Source organism: Lygodium microphyllum, chromosome 25, assembly GCF_053477565.2.
Source record: "Lygodium microphyllum isolate KBCC chromosome 25, Lygodium_microphyllum_v1.1.10, whole genome shotgun sequence".
Classification (NCBI taxonomy): Eukaryota; Viridiplantae; Streptophyta; class Polypodiopsida; order Schizaeales; family Lygodiaceae; genus Lygodium; species Lygodium microphyllum.
In genome coordinates, this window is record NC_141159.1 from 59974163 (window position 1) to 59992351 (window position 18189).

The 18189-nt window shown below is 40.9% G+C and overlaps 1 long non-coding RNA gene across 1 annotated transcript; it reads right to left on the reverse strand.

Annotated features, from left to right (window-relative positions):
• Positions 1-250: 250 nt before the first annotated feature.
• On the reverse strand, positions 251-17910 carry LOC148014275 (uncharacterized). Its single transcript, XR_015688687.1, has 4 exons — positions 17791-17910; positions 17526-17710; positions 578-703; positions 251-430 (listed from the first exon to the last, which is right to left on the reverse strand). It is a non-coding gene; the product is annotated as an uncharacterized LOC148014275 (long non-coding RNA).
• Positions 17911-18189: the final 279 nt, after the last annotated feature.

Genomic DNA, 18189 nt, shown 5'->3' on the forward strand with positions numbered 1-18189 from the left:
GAGTGGCAATAGTCTCGAGGGCTGGACAGCCACATGGGAGGAGGCTGATGGCTAAAATCTGCACGTGGAGTGAGAAACCTGCACAGACGGAATGAGCCTGAATGGGGGCAGCCTATCTATTTATAGATGTGGGAGGGCACCCCAAAAATTAGGGTTTCCACTGAACTCTCTCGAACTGCTCCCTATTTTAGGGTTTTACTCTAAAATAGCATTTTTTTAATGTATTTTGGGCCTGTTTAAGAGGCTAATCAGCAAGTAATGCATGTTTTAGCTCAACATTATGGTGATTGGACAAAGGCCAAAATCACCCTCTTCAAACAGTATATAACCACTTCAGACAGTATACATCACATGGGTGTGTTTGAAAATGTCAGTGAGTTTTTCGACGCCAAAAAGGTTTTTCAGCCAACAAGCAGTATATCCAACATATCTTTTGTATCTGGTCAAGAATTGACTTCCAGCCATAAGAACACACAGCAAAAGCATCCCACAAGCGGACATGCACACACATGCACTTAAATTTCATCAATTTTAAGAAACTCAACTTTCAACAACTTGAAAAGGCATTGAAGGATACGAATGCTAGAAGATGTGCTACAACAAGGGCCACAACCATCCAAGGAACCCAGTCAAATTCCACATCCTGACTTTTGTGATTAGTTAAAATGTTGAACTGCGGCATTGGAGTGTATGTCCAGCTGTCCTGTCAATGAAGATATGCATCTTTCAGCCAAATACATTGCCTAAAATTGAGGTATTGAAAGGAAGAAAACCAACACTTTCCTTCTTAAAAGAGAGCAAACATCTTTACAGAAAGCAATCTGCATGCAAAAGAATCTTGTCAACAAGCCCTGCAACTTTTATAAATTTTACAAGCAGCTTAATTCTTTTTTTTTTCAAGGGTGAGATGTTCAAAGGAAAGAAATGCCAAAATTCAAGTATACAGAGTCAGGCTATAGTACCAACAGCAAACATATTCTCAAGAGGCAGCTGCATTTTTCCCCTAGCTTGGTTGGATGCACTCTTGTAATGAGTAACCCAATGGCTTGAAAATTTGACTGGAAGCTACTTATGGAAAATGCTGATTATGCATAATAAAGAATTGTAAAGACTTTGTAGTCTATAACTAAAAGATTAGTATTACCATATTTAGGTAGTCATGTGTGTGAACACATCACTACCTAATTATGCGCAATAAAGAATTGTATAGACTTTGCAATCTATAACTAAAAGATTAGTGTTAGGTAGTGATGTGTGTGAACACACTTAGGACCACTAGGGCACTTTTCCCCCCAACCTTGTATACATGCAGCATGCCTATTCACTCTAGGCATACTTAGTCTTGTAAATCTTCTACATTGATGCCTCTTAATACAATTTGTATTGTATGCTCTCAAGCTACTGCTTCTCAAGCTATGTGTGCATTCCTGCAACCCTAAATCCAACAATCAGTATTAGAGCAAGCTTCAACCTCTTGGGTAGAGTTGTCAACACCCTTTGCTTCATCTCCTCTGATTGGGATGAGATTGACGAGCATTTGCAAACCCCATCATCTGATTTTTTATTCAGGTTTAGCTTTGCACTACTACCAATACTCTTAAAGGTTGTTTCTTTGAAAGTGCACAATGGAAGAGGAACACGAACACGGAGAAAAAAGGAGAAGAGAGAAGACCACAAGAATAAAAGAGAAATCTGCACTAGATCTGGAAAGAATGCCGAATACAATGATGGACTGATCAGTCCCTGCACACAGCCCAAAGCATCGATTAGGGCACCAGATTAGGCTGAAAAATGATGACTGCATTAAAGACATAGACAGAGACGGTGACAGAGATGGAGATAGACAAAGACAAAGTTGGAGATGAAGTGTGCAGCCAGCAGCACCTGCAAGAGACGGAGGAGAATGCTGAAGTGTGCACCCACAAAAGAATGATCTGCCCCAAAGTGAAGAATGGCTATATATAGCCAAAATACCCCAAAACTAGCCAATCAGCCAAAAAGGCCACTAAATATGGCAGTTGGCCAGCCGAATCTAGCTAACCAGCACCAACTGGGGCCAAAAAATGCTGAGGTAGCACAGAAAGTGGTCACAGTCCCATGGTAGGACAGATCGCACACTAGCAAGGCTGCACAGATCGACAAACACCTAGAAGATGAAGAAACTGCACACTAACATAGGAAATCCATACTAAACTTAGTGGAAATGACAGTCTGAGCTCCAATGTCTCCATCAAACTCTAACAAAGATCACAACTAGGAGCTGACAAATTGACAGAATGAAATGGCAACCTAACACCCCTCTCAAATTCTAGGGGTATCTAAAGACCCAATGATCTCATATGAAGAAGCATAGAAGTCTGTGGAAGAGGCTTTGTGATGAGATCCACGGCAAACCACTACGGCAAACCACTAACTCAAAATCCACGATCTGCTCCTGAACAAAGTGGTACTAAACCTCCATGTGCTTCATGTGAGCATGAAACACAAGGTTCTTTGCCAAAGCTAAGGCACTCTGGTTATCCATGTGCAACTATGTGGATCTTGTCCATGGAAAGCCAATCTCCACCAACAAGCGACAAAGCCAAATTGCCTCCTAAGTTGTAGAACAAAGTGCACAATACTCACCTCCGTAGAAGATAAGGCCACGATAGGCTGCTTCTTACTGCTCCACAAGATAGCTATGAAGGTATGCTAGGGTTTGCATTGGAAAACACAGAAAGTACAGCCACAATTAAAACACAAAAACTCACACAATGACGTGCAAGACTCAAACCCTAAATGGCAAACTCAAAACGCAAAATGCAAAACGTAAAAACACAAACACAAACAGAGAAGAAAGAGAACTAATCAAAGTGTAATGAATTTTTGCTCAACAATCGCTCCTGAGCTTAAGGGAGAAAGCAAAACCCATAGTGGAGCATTTCAATTCTATAACACTCATGCCCAATCTAAGTCACTCCATCTAGCAAGAGTGGCCCCCTCTCCATACATGATCCTGTAGGATCGAGTCCCCTGTAAGTGGCACACCACACGCAAAGCAACTCACCAATGAGCTTGAGTGGGAGTCTTCATGAAAGAAGATAGCAATGCCACCACTTAAAGATATGTCTAGTCTAATATGGATAAGCCAGATTAGTGATCCAACAAGACACCTGTACCTAGTAGCATCAAGAAGGAATCTCTAATAGTAACCAACTTGGACTCTAGGTCCATGGGGCAAGAAATAGGCTGACACTCGACCATATCAAACTCCGAAAGGAGCTCAAAGATGTACCTATGCTCAAGGATGAAAAAGCCCTACGCCATCCGATAGATCTCCAAACCAAGAAAAAATGAAGAATCCCAAGGTTCATCATGTTGAACTCTTGCCGCAATATCTCTCAAGTTTGATGAATTCCCTGTGAGTCAAGACTTCTATATACAAGATGACTAAAGCACACCTGTCACCCACAGTCATAAAGGTTGGGATCACGATCTAATCGATGGAAGCCACTCTGTAAGAAGAATCAATCAATCCTCTGATACCAAGCCCTAGGAGCTTGCTTTAATGTCACAACTCTATAGAAACAGAATTTGTATCCTTTTTCATTAATTTATCTATACAATGATTTATTAAATTTGTTTCCTTTGCACTAATTAGATATAAAGAAAAGTGCATTGGAGCTGGCCACTGATGAGTGGTCACAGGTTATGGTGGACCCACGCGGTGGATTAGAGAAAAGATAGTTCACACTTCCACCTATATGGCCCGATTGGGCGCCTGTGACTAGAACTCACGCATATCACGGTTAGACTCGCACACAGAAAGGATTGATGCCTTAAAGTGTGGGCTAGATCCGCCAGAACAGACAGTTACAATCAACAAGATGGCATGATCATGAAATGCTTGTACAATGTGCATGTGTGGGCTGAAAGCTTGAAATGCACATTTCTTTGCATAGGAAAGTCACATGAAGATTCTGATACCGTTTTTGCGATGTACACGGAAAAAGCTTTCATATGACACCCATATTGGGGGGTCCCTAAATTTCAGGATGTCCCTAAATTTTAGGAGCCTCGAATTAGCCTAAAAATGCTAGTCCTAAAAAAAAAGGGATATCATTCTAAAAATAGTAAATTCTGTACTCTGACTGTGCTTACTAAATTTGGTTGTTTCTATTCTTGACAGTATTCAGCCCAAAAAGGAAGGCCATAGAGAAGAGACAAGTGTCAAGACACTTGTCACACAAGTTTCCAAGTGTCCCACCACTTGTCACATCTCATGACATGTGGCTGGACACTTGTCTTGTGCTACTCCACTTTCCCCTTTTGTACTAGCTCTTCCCTCTCCTATAAATAAGAGCTCGTTTTTTTTCATTCAGCATTATTTTTCTTTGTTGTAAACTCATGTACAGCACCCACAGATAGCCAAAAATTGGCCCCATCCATCCCCATCATCATTCCCCACTTCTCCATTATCAAATTCCTCCATATTCCCTCTTCTATCACTGCTGTTTTACAGGACAACAAGCTTGTAAATTCATTACAGCACCTCCTTCTCAAGCTCTCGAGCTCTTTCTTCCATTTTAGCAACAAGAAGCAAGCCCTATCCATGTACTGCTGATCAACGATGGAGAAAGGCTGATTTTCCCTCTTTCTTCTCTCATACTGTAAAGAAATCGGTTCTTATCATTGCATAATAGATAATGCATGTGTGTCTGTACATCTTTGCATGATCTTGTGAGAGTGAGAAATTACTTCTCCTCACTCTCAAGTTGATTGTAACTAAGCTCTTCCCTAAGGGACTTGGGTTGAGCAGAAATACATTCCTTTTGGGGGGGGGGGGGGGGGGGGGGGAGGGTTTTGCCCATCTTCAACCCTCAATCTTGTCTCCATTACTTTTACACTTTCATAGCTGTAATTTTGTGAGTAATTTTCATTTTCAACTTTAAGTGTTCATTCTCTTTTATATTAAATCTCGAAAACAAGCGAATATCATAATTGTTAAGAATACTACGTTGTTCGGGGCATTTACAGTGGTATCAGAGCTTTGGCTCGGTCCTCACCCCAACACTAATAGTGCTTACAATTATAAGTTTGTTTGTTTTCAGCCCTTGCATTGAGTGCTTAAGCATATTTTTCTTAGAGACTCAATGGATCAATCGAGTGCTATCCTTCAAGCCATTCAAAGTCTTAGAGAGGAGAATCAGCAAATTCGTGAGCAACTTCTCAAACTAGAAAAAGTTGAGAATCCCAAAGAATTCAAGGAAAGAAGCCCATCTGCTTCAAGGAGACAAAGCCATACCAATGAAAGGAGCCGATCAAGAAGTCCAACTACTTCTAAGAGGCAGTCCCATTCTACTTCAAGACAAAGAAAGAGATCGCGTTAAAGCTCATCCTCTTCTTCAAAGTCATCTGGCGCCTACTCTGATGGACCCTCTTCTAGTGACGAAGAGTCACACCCTTCTCGTGGAAGACCTCATCATTGTCAAAGGTGTCGACATTCTTCACCCTCGTCTCCATCTTCATCCCCATCAAGCACTTCATCATCTTCAACCTCAAGATCCGAGCATGAACGAAGGCATAAGAAGAAGAAGAAGACTAAGTCACTATCTCAACTTGAAAAGAAAATCAAGTTCAGTATGTATGATGGTTCTCGAAATCCTGATCTTCTTCTGAAGTTTATTCGTTAATTTCAAATTTTGTATGGTCGTGACAAGTATAAAGAAAAAGAAAAGATTAAGTTTGCAGCTTTACATTTGACCGACTTAGCCCGTACTTGGTAGACGGGATTGGAATATGATCATGCTGCCCCAAAATCATAGCGGTCCTTTGTTCGCATGATACAAAGCCAATTTCTTCCTATTCATTTCAAAAGAGATGTAAAAATGGAATGGGATCGGCTTTGGCAAAGGAAAAATGAGTCACTTGGTGACTATACCAAGAGATTTTGGGAGCTACTTTTAAAGGTTCAACATTTCAAGAAGATCAGCAATTCGAAAAAGCTTAGGAAGTTTCAAGGAGGTTTGCATTTTAAACTTCGTACTCCTCTTAATCATTATTATTGTTCTAGTCTCAGGGAACTCATTGACCATGTTGAGACATGGGAAATGGAGCACAATGGCAACAAATCATTCCAAAAGAAGGATAAGAAGAGAGTAGCTGATGATGAGGAGTATTCAGCCCCAAATGAAGGACAAAAACAACGGCAAAAGCAGCCATCAAATCAAAAGAAGATGAAGCCCTATGCACCTCCAAATGCTCCTCAATTTCGCTCCAATCTATACCCACAAGCAAAGCGACTTTCCGAAGAAGAAAAGTAGTGCTTCATGAAAGAAGGAAAATGCTTTAAATGTGGACAAACAGGCCACATAGCGAAGCAATGTCCAAACAAAGGACAAAGCAAGGTTTCTGACAACAAGCCTAAGTCGCCAGTGAAAATCAATGCTATCAGTGATGTAGTTGCAAACACAACTCACACTCCAAAGATGCGCAAATTATTAAAAGCTTGGGGACAGTTGCAAGGTAAGCAAGCACTATTCTTGATAGATCTTGGGGCGAATGAAAATGTCATTTCCTTGCAATTAGCTAAAGAGCTTGGATTAAAGAATGAAGAGATGGACACTCCGGCAGAAGTTCGCCAAGCTTTAAATGCCGATGAAGGTGACACAGTGAAGACTATGACACCCTACATTGGCAAGCTCAAGTTTCAAATTCAAGGCTGCAGTGACGAAGATACCTTCTGTATCGGAGACCTTGATGGTTGCGATGTGATTCTTGGCATGCCCTGGAATCATAGAGTAGATTCAACCATCTTCTCTCAAAAAAAGAAGGTAGAACTCACCAACAAAGGCAAGAAGTACGAGATCCAAGCTGGAGTTTCTGGAGACACTATACCTATGGTAAGCCATATGCAAGTCTCTAGAGCAATTAAGGATTGTTTTCAATGTTATTTGCTTTATGTCACTGATGTAAAAGATAATATGAATCCTGAAAACCAAGAGCGACTTCAGCTCTTGGAAAAGTATAAAGATTGTTTTTCGGAAGATCTTCCTTATCAGCTTCCCCCAAAAAGGCCAGAAGACCATCATATTGATATTATTCCGGGCAGTTTTCCTCCTAATATAGCACCATACCGTGTGAGCCGTCCTTAACAAGAAGAAATCAGAAAGCAAGTCGAAGACCTACTCAACCGTGGGCTAATTAGGCCAAGTAGCTTACCATTTTGTTCACCGGTTCTTCTTGTTCAAAAGAAAGATGGCACATTCAAGATGTGCATTGATTATCGAGCCCTCAACAAAATCACTGTGAAGAATCGGTTTCCTATTCCCAGAATTGACGACATTTTGGATCGTCTAGGAGGCTCAAAGGTTTTCAGCCGCATTGATCTAAAGAGTGGTTATCATCAAATTAGGGTAATATCACAAGATGTACACAAATCTACTTTCCGCACTTCATACGGTCTTTATGAATTCTTGGTGGTTCCTTTCGGATTAACCAATGCACCAGCTACCTTTAATCGAATGATGGAGCGCATCTTTAGAGAGCATCGACAATATGTCAATACTTTCTTTGATGATATTCTTGTCTTTAGCAAGAATGAAGAGGAGCATCATCAGCACTTGGAGATTGTTCTACAATTACTTCAATAAAATCAACTCTTGGTAAATGGTAAAAAGAGTAAATTTTTCATGCATAAAATAAATTACCTTGGGCATGTCATCTCTTCTGAAGGGATTCAGATGGATCCTGAAAAGATCAAGATAATCCAAGAATGGCCTCATTTTCATGATGTACATGAGGTGCGATCGTTTCGTGGCTTATGCTCTTATTACCGCCGCTTCATCAAGCATTTTGCACATATAGCTTCTCCACTTCATGACCTTACAAAGAAGAAGACCTCTTTCCAATGGAAGGAAAAAGAGAAGGCAGCCTTCACAAGGCTGAAAACAACTCTTACTTCTGGACCTGTTCTTATCATTCTAGATTTGGTAAAACCATTTGTGGTGGAAGCAAGTGCTTGCGGTGATTGTATTGGTGCAGTGCTAAATCAAGAAGGCCATGCCGTAGCCTTTGAAAGCCGCCGTCTAAACAATGTGGAGAAAAGGTATGACATTTATGAAAAGGAGCTCTTAGCAGTGGTTCATGCTTTGAAGATATGGAAACATTATCTTTTAGGCATAGAAACAGGGAACGCCCGTTCCGGCGCATAGGAACGGATTAACGCGTTCCGGGAGGTACGAGCCCAGGAAACGCTGGCGAAACGTTCCAGCCCGTTCCCTGGCCCGTTCCATCCCGTTCCCTGGCCGTTCCCTGTTTGGAACGGCCGTTCCAGCCCAACCATGTAATTTTTTAATTTTTTTTAAAAAAAACTCATGTTTGACGTTTCGCTCCCGCCCATCGCCTGTCCCCTGTCGCGCTCGCCTGTCGCCTGTCGCTTGTCCCCTGCGCCTGCGGCCTGTCGCTCCACACGCCCCCGCCTGTCGCCTGTCGCCTGTCGCCTGTGGCCTGCCGCTGCGCCCGCCTGTCGCCTGCCATTCCACGCGCCCGCCTGCCCCGCCTGCTCGTGCTCCTCCGCCTGCTCCTGCTCCTCCGCCTGCTCTGTGCACCTGCCCCGCCTGCTCCTACTCCTCCGCCTGCAAGCTGCTCGGCCTGCCACACCTACCTCGCCAAGGCCGTGGGCGTGGGCCGTGCCTACTTCTGCGCATCTGACTCTCCCACCTGCCTCTGAGTCTCCCGCCTACGTCGCGTGCGGCACACGGTACACTTTGGACCTTGGTTGAAATTTTTGCAATTTCATTGAACTTTGACACATGGATGTTGAAATGTTGGCTGCAAATTTCTGTAATTACTAATTTCATTGAAGTTTACAGTTTACTGATTATTTGTGACTTCTATATAGATGGCAGCATTGACATCTATGGGATCTTCATCATCCTCAGCAGGTACTTCGTCAACAACTGGATGAAGTCGAAGCACTACTTGGTCATGGTGGGATGAGGTAGATGCAGGGGTGCCATTGAGAGGTGGAGGGGCTCGCCCTTGGAAATGCAAACTTTGCCCTTATGCTCGCACTAGTGGGGCTGATAAAGTGAGAGCCCATCTTTTACATGAGAAGGGGAAAGAGGTGTGTTTTTGCACCAATGTATCAATTGAGAAAAGACAGGAGTTACTTGACCGCATAGCCACTTCTATGGGGACTTCACATGCCAGGAGGACGCCAAATATAGCAGTGGATCCAACAACATGGACTCCAAGGCCAGCAGGGCATGGTGCTTCATGCAGAAGACCACCAGGATTAGTGGCTACGCAGCCTTCTCGTGGGCCATCAATGGCAACAGGTCGTGGTGTTAAACAGAGTTCATTGCACACTTCATGGGAACCAAAGAAAAAAGAAAAAACAGATACAGCAGTGGCATGCTTTTTTTACCATGACCATATTGCATTCAAATCAGCCAGGTCACCTTATTTTTTAAATATGGTGACAAAGATTGCACAGTATGGACCCACATATAAGCCCCCTTCATCAAAAACTATCAAGACTACATTGCTTCAAAAGGAGAAAGTAGCCATAGAGATTGCAACAACAAATATTCGCAATCAATGGGCAAGAAATGGAGTGACATTGATAGCAGATGGATGGAGTGACACACGCCATAGGTCCATACATGGTGTTGTTGCATATTCTCGTGGAGATGTATACTTCATTGGTAGTCATGATGCTTCAGAGACTGGAAAGAGTGCAGATGTATTGGCATCCGAGTGGTGCGAGGCAGTGCAGGCTATTGGGGCAGAAAATGTAGTGCAGTTTGTGGCAGATGGTGAACCTACAAATAGGGCAGTAGGAAACATTTTAATGGCAATGTATCCACATATCACCTTTAGTCCATGCATGGTGCATTGCTTGAATAACTTGTTGAAGGATATTGGAGACTTGCCATGGCTTGCATCTCTTGTTGCGAAAGGCAACAAGATTATCACATTTATATGTAATCATCAGTACTTGCATGCTGAGTTTCGCAAGAGAAGTGACAAAGAACTTCTTAAATACTCGGATACACGATTTGCATATAACTTTCTTATGCTTGGTCGATTGCACTATTGCAAAGGTGCAATTCGGGAGCTATTTGCTAGTGATGAGTATGAAAATTGGACTGGGGCTGCCACTGCTACTGCTGTGTTATGCAATGCATATGTTTCTGATAGAGATTTTTGGGATGAGGTTAATCGCACCAACCAAATGGTTGATCCTATTATGCACATGTTGAGGCTTGCAGATGGCATGGATCCATGCATTGGGAAGATCTATGAAGGTATGGATCGCATGATTGAGAGGTTGGAGAGTTTGGAACCAAATGCAGATAGGTATGAGCAGATCAAGGAGTTATGCATCAGCAGATGGAATGAGTATGACTCTCCTATGGATGCTGCAGCATATGTGCTTGATCCTGAGTTTCAATGAAAGATGCAAGAAAGAGACCTTGAGGTGGTCAAGGCTTGGAACACATTGCTTGCAAGGCTTTATCCCAGCCGTGAAATGCAACGCAAAATTAAAAATCAGCTCTCTGTATATCGGCAAACATTAGGGATGTTTGGTACAGAGGATGCACTAGAGGACAGGATAAATATTGGGGCTGCTTTATGGTGGGAGGACTACGGGACAGAAGCTCTAGAGTTGCAGAGTTTGGCTATTCGTATTCTTAGCCAAACAATTAGCTCTTCTTGTTTAGAGCAACTATGGAGCTCATTCAATCACATTCACTCAAAGAAGAGAAATCGTCTTGGTACAATGAAGACGAATGACCTAGTTTATGTGAGCTCCAATCTTCGCTTGCTAGCTCGTACATTAGTTGCAAAGGCTGATTCTTTTATATGTTGGGAAAAAGATGACGATGATGATGATGGTGATGATGATGGGCAGGATGTTGTTCAGCAGGATGAGCATTCAGGCACAGTGGAGCCATCTTCCATGAATCAAAGCACTTAGTAGCTAGCCTTTTGGAACTTTAGAGTATTGACTTGGAAATTGGAGCTCTTGTAACTTGGATCTTTATTATTTAGGCTTTAAAGTTTAGTGCATATTTTGTGTTTTTGCAATGCACACTTGTTGCCAGTTGGACTTATGCAACATTGTTGATTAGAATGTTGAATTATGAATGCGACAATCCATTGCTAGTTACAATGTTTTGAATCTTTATTATTGTTGAAACTTGATTATTATGTCTCTAGAGTCTAATTTCATGAATTATGGTTGATATGATCTCTCTCTCTCTCTCTCTCTCTCTCTCTCTCTCTCTCTCTCTCTCTCTCTCTCTCTCTCTCTCTCTCTCTCTCTCTCTCTATATATATATATATATATATATATATATATATATATATATATATATATATATATACCGTTCCCTCCGTTCCCGTTTCCTCACTTTGGACGTTTCCCCCCGTTCCAGGGAGTCCCGTTCCCCGTTTCTGGTAACTATGCTTTTAGGCAATGAATTCCTTATTAAAACTGATCATCATAGCTTGAAGTAATTCAAGACTCAAAAGCATTTGCAGGAGACATATGCAAGATGGGAAAATTTCTTGTCTATGTTTCATTTTCAAATTATGTACACTCCAGGGAAACAAAATGTAGTTGCTGATGCACTTTCTAGAGTGCCTCACATTGCAACTATTACAGTGGCTCATCATGAAGATTTTCAAATGATGAAGAATACTTATGATGAAGATACTGATTTTGCAGCAATTTGGTCAAATTTAAAGCAAGGAGGTTCTCATCCAGATTATTCCATCAAAGACAATTACCTTCTCATGAACAATCACCTTTGTGTCACTCTTCCTGTTCGACAAAAGGTGCTTAAAGAAAGTCACTAATCCCCTTATGTAGGGCATAGAGGGAGGGCAGCCACTCTAAGTGCAATTGAGCGCTACTTTTATTGGCCAACATTACGAAGAGATACACATAACTTCATTGAGGCTTGTCTAGAATGCCAAAAATCCAAGTATGATAGGCAGAAGACTCCAGGATTGTTGCAACCTCTTCCAGTGCCCAAAGATCCATGGGAATCTATCACAATGGATTTCATCTCAGGTATTCCAAGAACATCTCAAGGTCATGATATGATTTGGGTCATAATTGATCGATTCAGCAAGCAATCACATTTTATTCCATGTCATAAAACATTGAAATCCGCACAAGCTGCAAGACTTTTCATTCAACATATCTTCAGATTACATGGTATGCTTTCTGAGATCATTTCAGATAGAGACTCCAAATTCACAACTAACTTTTGGCATACTTTATTTGAGAATTTGGGAACCACTTTAAAGTTCTCCTCAACTTTTCATCCTCAAACTGACGGCCAAACAGAGGTAATGAATCTCACTCTTTTGGATATGTTGAAAGCTTATGTTAGTAAACATAAGTCACAATGGGAGAAATATCTTCCATTATTGGAGTTTGCTTACAACAATACAATGCACTTATCCACAGGGAAAGCTCCAAATGAAATAGTACAGGGTAAAGTGATTCCTCCTCCAATTATTCGCACTAAAGATAAGATTTTTGCTGCTGATGAGTTTGCTTCAGATTTAAAAACAGCAATGGATCAAGTTCGAGCCACTATCAAAGTTGCCCAAGAGCGACAAAGAAGCAAGCAGATAAACGAAGAAGACCTTTGGCTTTTGAAAAATGTCAATATATCTTGCTAAAGTTTGATAAAAGCAGGCTCAAACAAGGTTCCGGTCAAAATTCATCTTTTCCAAAGCTCTCCAATAGATACTTTGGACTTCAAAGTGATTGAGAAAATAAATGAAGTTTCTTATCGACTTGAGCTTCTTGCTCATTGGAAAATACACAATGCTTTTCATGTAAGTTTCTTAAAACCTTACATAGGACCAGAACCAAAGGAACCCATTACTAAAGATCCCCCAGAAGTTGAAGAAACAGAGCAACTCTTGGAACCTGAACAGATTTTGTTTCACAAGGATCGAACCACGAGAAGTGGCCTTGCGACACGAAAATTCTTACTAAAATTCAAGAATCTACCCACAACAGATACACAATGGGTAAATGAAAAATTCATGAAGGATTACCCAGACATTCTTCAGCCATATCAAGAAGCTTTTCAACTGAGGACAGCTGAATAAAAGCCAGAGGGCTGTCACAACTCTATAGAAACAGAATTTGTATCCTTTTTCATTAATTTGTCTATATAATGATTTATTAAATTTGTTTCCTTTGCACTAATTAGATATAAAGAAAAGTGCATTGGAGCTGGCTACTGATGAGTGGTCACAGGTTATGGTGGACCCACGCGGTGGGTTAGAGAAAAGATAGTTCACACTTCCACCTATATGGCCCGATTGGGCGCCTGTGACCAGAACTCACGCATATCAAGGTTAGACTCGCACACAGAAAGGATTGATGCCTTGAAGTGTGGGCTAGATCCGCCAGAACAGACAGTTACAATCAACAAGGTGGCATGATCATGAAATGCTTGTACAATGTGCATATGTGGGCTAAAAGCTTAAAATTCACATTTCTTTGCATAGGAAAGTCACATGAAGATTCTAATACCATTTTTATAAAGAAAAGTGCATTGGAGCTGGCCACTGATGAGTGGTCACAGGTTATGGTGGACCCACACGGTGGGTTAGAGAAAAGATAGTTCACACTTCCACCTATATGGCCCGATTGGGCGCCTATGACCAGAACTCACGCATATCACGGTTAGACTCACACACAGAAAGGATTGATGCCTTGAAGTGTGGGCTAGATCCGCCAGAACAGACAGTTACAATCAACAAGATGGCATGATCATGAAATGCTTGTACAATGTGCATGTGTGGGCTGAAAGCTTGAAATGCGCATTTCTTTGCATAGGAAAGTCACATGAAGATTCTAATACCGTTTTTGCGATGTACACGGAAAAAGCTTTCATATGACACCCATATTGGAAGGTCCCTAAATTTTAGGAGCCTCGAATTAGCCTAAAAATGCTAGTCCTAAAAAAAAAGGGATGTCATTCTAAAAATAGTAAATTCTGTACTCTGACTGTGCTTACTAAATTTGGTTGTTTCTATTCTTGACAGTATTCAGCCCAAAAAGGAAGGCCATAGAGAAGAGACAAGTATCAAGACACTTGTCACACAAGTTTTCAAGTGTCCCACCACTTGTCACATCTCATGACATGTGGCTGGACACTTGTCTTGTGCTACTCCACTTTCCCCTTTTGTACTAGCTCTTCCCTCTCCTATAAATAAGAGCTCGTTTTTCTTCATTCAGTATCATTTTTCTTTGCTGTAAACTCATGTACAGCACCCACAGATAGCCAAAAACTGGCCCCATCCATCCCCATCATCATTCCCCACTTCTCCATTATCAAATTCCTCCATATTCCCTCTTCTATCACTGCTCTTTTACAAGACAGCAAGCCTGTAAATTCATTACAACACCTCCTTCTCAAGCTCTCGAGCTCTTTCTTCCATTTTAGCAACAAGAAGCAAGCCCTATCCATGTACTGTTGATCAACGATGGAGAAAGGTTGATTTCCCCTCTTTCTTTTCTCATACTGTAAAGAAATCAGTTCTTATCATTGCATAATAGATAATGCATGTGTGTTTGTACATCTTTGCATGATCTTGTGAGAGTGAGAAATTACTTCTCCTCACTCTCAAGTTGATTGTAACTGAGCTCTTCCCTAAGGGACTTAGATTGAGCAGAAATACATTCCTTTGGGGGGGGGGGGGGGTTTTGCCCATCTTCAACCCTCAATCTTGTCTCCATTACTTTTACATTTTCATAGCTGTAATTTTGTGAGTAATTTTCATTTTCAGCTTTAAGTGTTCATTCTCTTTTATATTAAATCTCGAAAACAAGCGAATATCATAATTGTTAAGCATACTACGTTGTTCATCAAGGAATTATTCCCCATCCACCAAAGGAAGGCTAGTTTCATCTCCGTCGCTAATCCAAGTGCCTCTTACTGTCAAAACTAACCAAATAGCCTAAAGTTGGCCCTATCCATCTACATCATCATCCAACTCCTCCATCACCGAATAACTTTATATTTCCTTTCTTTCACTGTTTTTTTAATAGAACAACAGACCTATAAATTCATTATATTCCATCCTTCTTAAGCCCTTTTTCCATTTCAAGAATAAGTAAGCCATATCGATGTACATCTTTACATGATCTTGTGAAAGTGAAAACTACTTCTCCTCACTATTTGGTTGATTGTAACTAACCTCTTCCTTAGAGAACTTGGATTGAGCAAAAATGCATTTCTTCAATGAGATTACCCATCTTTAACCCTCAATATTATCTCCGTTACTTTTACATTTCCATGGTTGTCATTTTCTAAATAGTTGTCATAAGTATTTGTCCTCTCCATTTCTCGAAATTTTTAAGCCTTGAAACAAATGAATATATTATAATATTGAGCATACTATGTTATTTAAGACATTTAAATTTCATCACGTGAGACACCAATCGGCATTGTTTCTATCAAGTGAGGGAGTAAAAGGCTCTTTTCTCCAATTCAAAGCAGCACTAGTGTACACTTTCCCCAATCAAGGAATGTAAGTTTCTAATAGGTTCAACACCTACATGTAGCATGCTCATGGAACAAGGGATCTTGCCAACATAACTCATATAAAATTGTTGCAAGCCCCATATGTGACTATTGAATGCACAATTGATACTATGCAACATTCCAACCCTTGACCAATAGGTACATGTGATTCCCTCAGCAAACCATGCCATCCCAATAGCCCCTCCATCCTTAAACTTGGTGACGTACTTCGATTGCTTGCGACTAATTTCATGCTTCTATCTATGAAGTGTGCTCTACTCCAATCACTCGTGAATTACTAACCACATTGGCTAAAGAACATCTTGAACCTCGATGCAGACCTAATACAAAGACACAATGAGCATTCTATGCATGGGCCAACTTAGTGGAATTTATAACTACACAAACATATCATTGCAATTTTGATTTAAAGAGCTTCTAAGATTTTTCTGCATACGGTCCAACTCATATTACTAAAATAGGAATGGTTCGGGTTGGATACTCCTAGAACACGTTAAGAACCTCCCATACCTTTAATCACATGCTCTGTCCAACAAAAATAGCAGCAATCATCATCCCTATTACTTTCAGTCAGTTCCCTCATGATGTGTAAACGTATTATCTACTGTTCTCAGTATATGGATCATTTCTTTCATTAGGTCCCTCCATGATGTGTACAGCTACTATCTACTATTCTCAGCATATGGATTATTACTTTCAGCCAGGTTCCTCATGATGTGTGCAGCTATCAACTATTCTCAGTATATGAACTTCTTCATCAACCCTATTACTTTCAGTCAGTGCCCTCATGATGTGTACACTTATTATCTACTGTTCTCAGTATATGGATCATTTCTTTCATTAGGTCCCTCCATGATGTATACAGCTACTATCTACTATTCTCAGCATATGGATTATTACTTTTAGTCAGGTTCCTCATGATGTGTGCAGCTATCAACTATTCTCAGTATATGGACTTCTTGTCATAAAGAAGTCAATCGCTCCTATTGCATGGCAGCTATCAACTATTCTCAGCATATGGATTATTACTTTCAGTCAGGTTCCTCTTGATGTGTGCAGCTATCAACTATTCTCAGTATATGAGCTTCTTCTTGTAAAGAAGTTAATGGCTCCTATTGCATGGCAGCTATCTATTAAAGCTTTGCTAGGGTGATCGACAAGTAACAGAGGTGTCTTTCTTCCAAGCTAGACGAGGCATGCATTGAGGAGTAACAATTGTGGGACTAATGGACTGTCACTGGTTCCAGAATGTGGTATCCGAAGGGAAGTCAATAGGGGTTTGTGGTGTTTAAGGGAAGCCGATAAAGAACCTCTAACTTCAAAATCTACAAGCTAACCCCTGATTAATTGTAGACGTTTTCCATCTTCTATATAAATAAAAAGCCTTGAAGTTGGAGGTTTTGAATGACTCTCGTAACCTCTATTTAAATCTATCGTTCACCTCATACTGAACCCCGACTTTGCGTTAACCCAGCAGTGTCTAACAGAGCTGCATCCTCTCGATTGGATTCTGATTTTATGCTTAGGGCAACTAAAGGCCTACAGGAAGCAGCACTGCCAAGGACAGGTTTAATTCTATTAAGAAAAAAGAACTGCGCCGGTACAGAATCTGTATCAACTGTCAGATCCATCGGTTACAGGTACATTGTGTGCCTTTATAATCAGAGCCTGTCAAAACGGATTTTGAAATTCGTGTATGACCAAAGGATCGACTCTAGCATGATGGAAGCTCTCTCTTTCAAAGAAATAAAGAAAACACAGCAAAAGCCATGGAGTGATGGAAGTTTTGCTTTCTTTGACAAAAAGGAAAGAAAAGAAAAGGCAAGGTTCAGGCAAGACAGTGGCAAAACACATCACATGTCCAAGCTTTTCTAGCCTGTTTTTCCTTTTTCTTTTTTCATCGGCGCCTGGCCATGGACAAACGCTTCGCAAGCGAGGAGAAGCTTCTCTTACCCGATAAGATTATATTTCGTGTCTTCCTCTGTGTGTGCGCGCGCGCGCTTGCATCCAGCTTGTATCATCCATTTTCATGCTGCGACCTTTTCACAGGTTCGATTTAGTACTGCATTGATGGCCATTTTCCTGCTGCAACCTTCTCGTCGGCTCGATATTTGTGATGATAATCCGTATTGCTGATGCTGATGTGTTGTAGTAATAATATTAGTATAATATAATTCTAATTCTTGAAGATGCTTAAAGAATTAGGAAACAATCTTACTCCTACGAGCATTGCTATCAATGATAGCAAATGTCCTCATTTGCACAGGTACCAGCAACGAAGATTAAGTTGACATCCCATCTATGGAGTTTACTTCTTCACATAACGTTTTATATGCTACAATAACACAACACAACGTTAGCAACAACACATATTTGTGAAAACAATAAACAATAAAAGCAATTGTAACAAAGGTAAAGAAATATCTTGATCAATATCCATACTTAATTGATGCTACACAACTATTGCTGCTATTGTGAGCAACACCATTGGGCCTACGGACTGCTTATTGATTCAAGCATCTCAAGCAACTAAACTACGGCTATCTCTCACATAGCCGATGTGCACTCTCCAATCGAATGTAGTGAGCTTACCAGCTAATCCATATGTTGTAGTCTA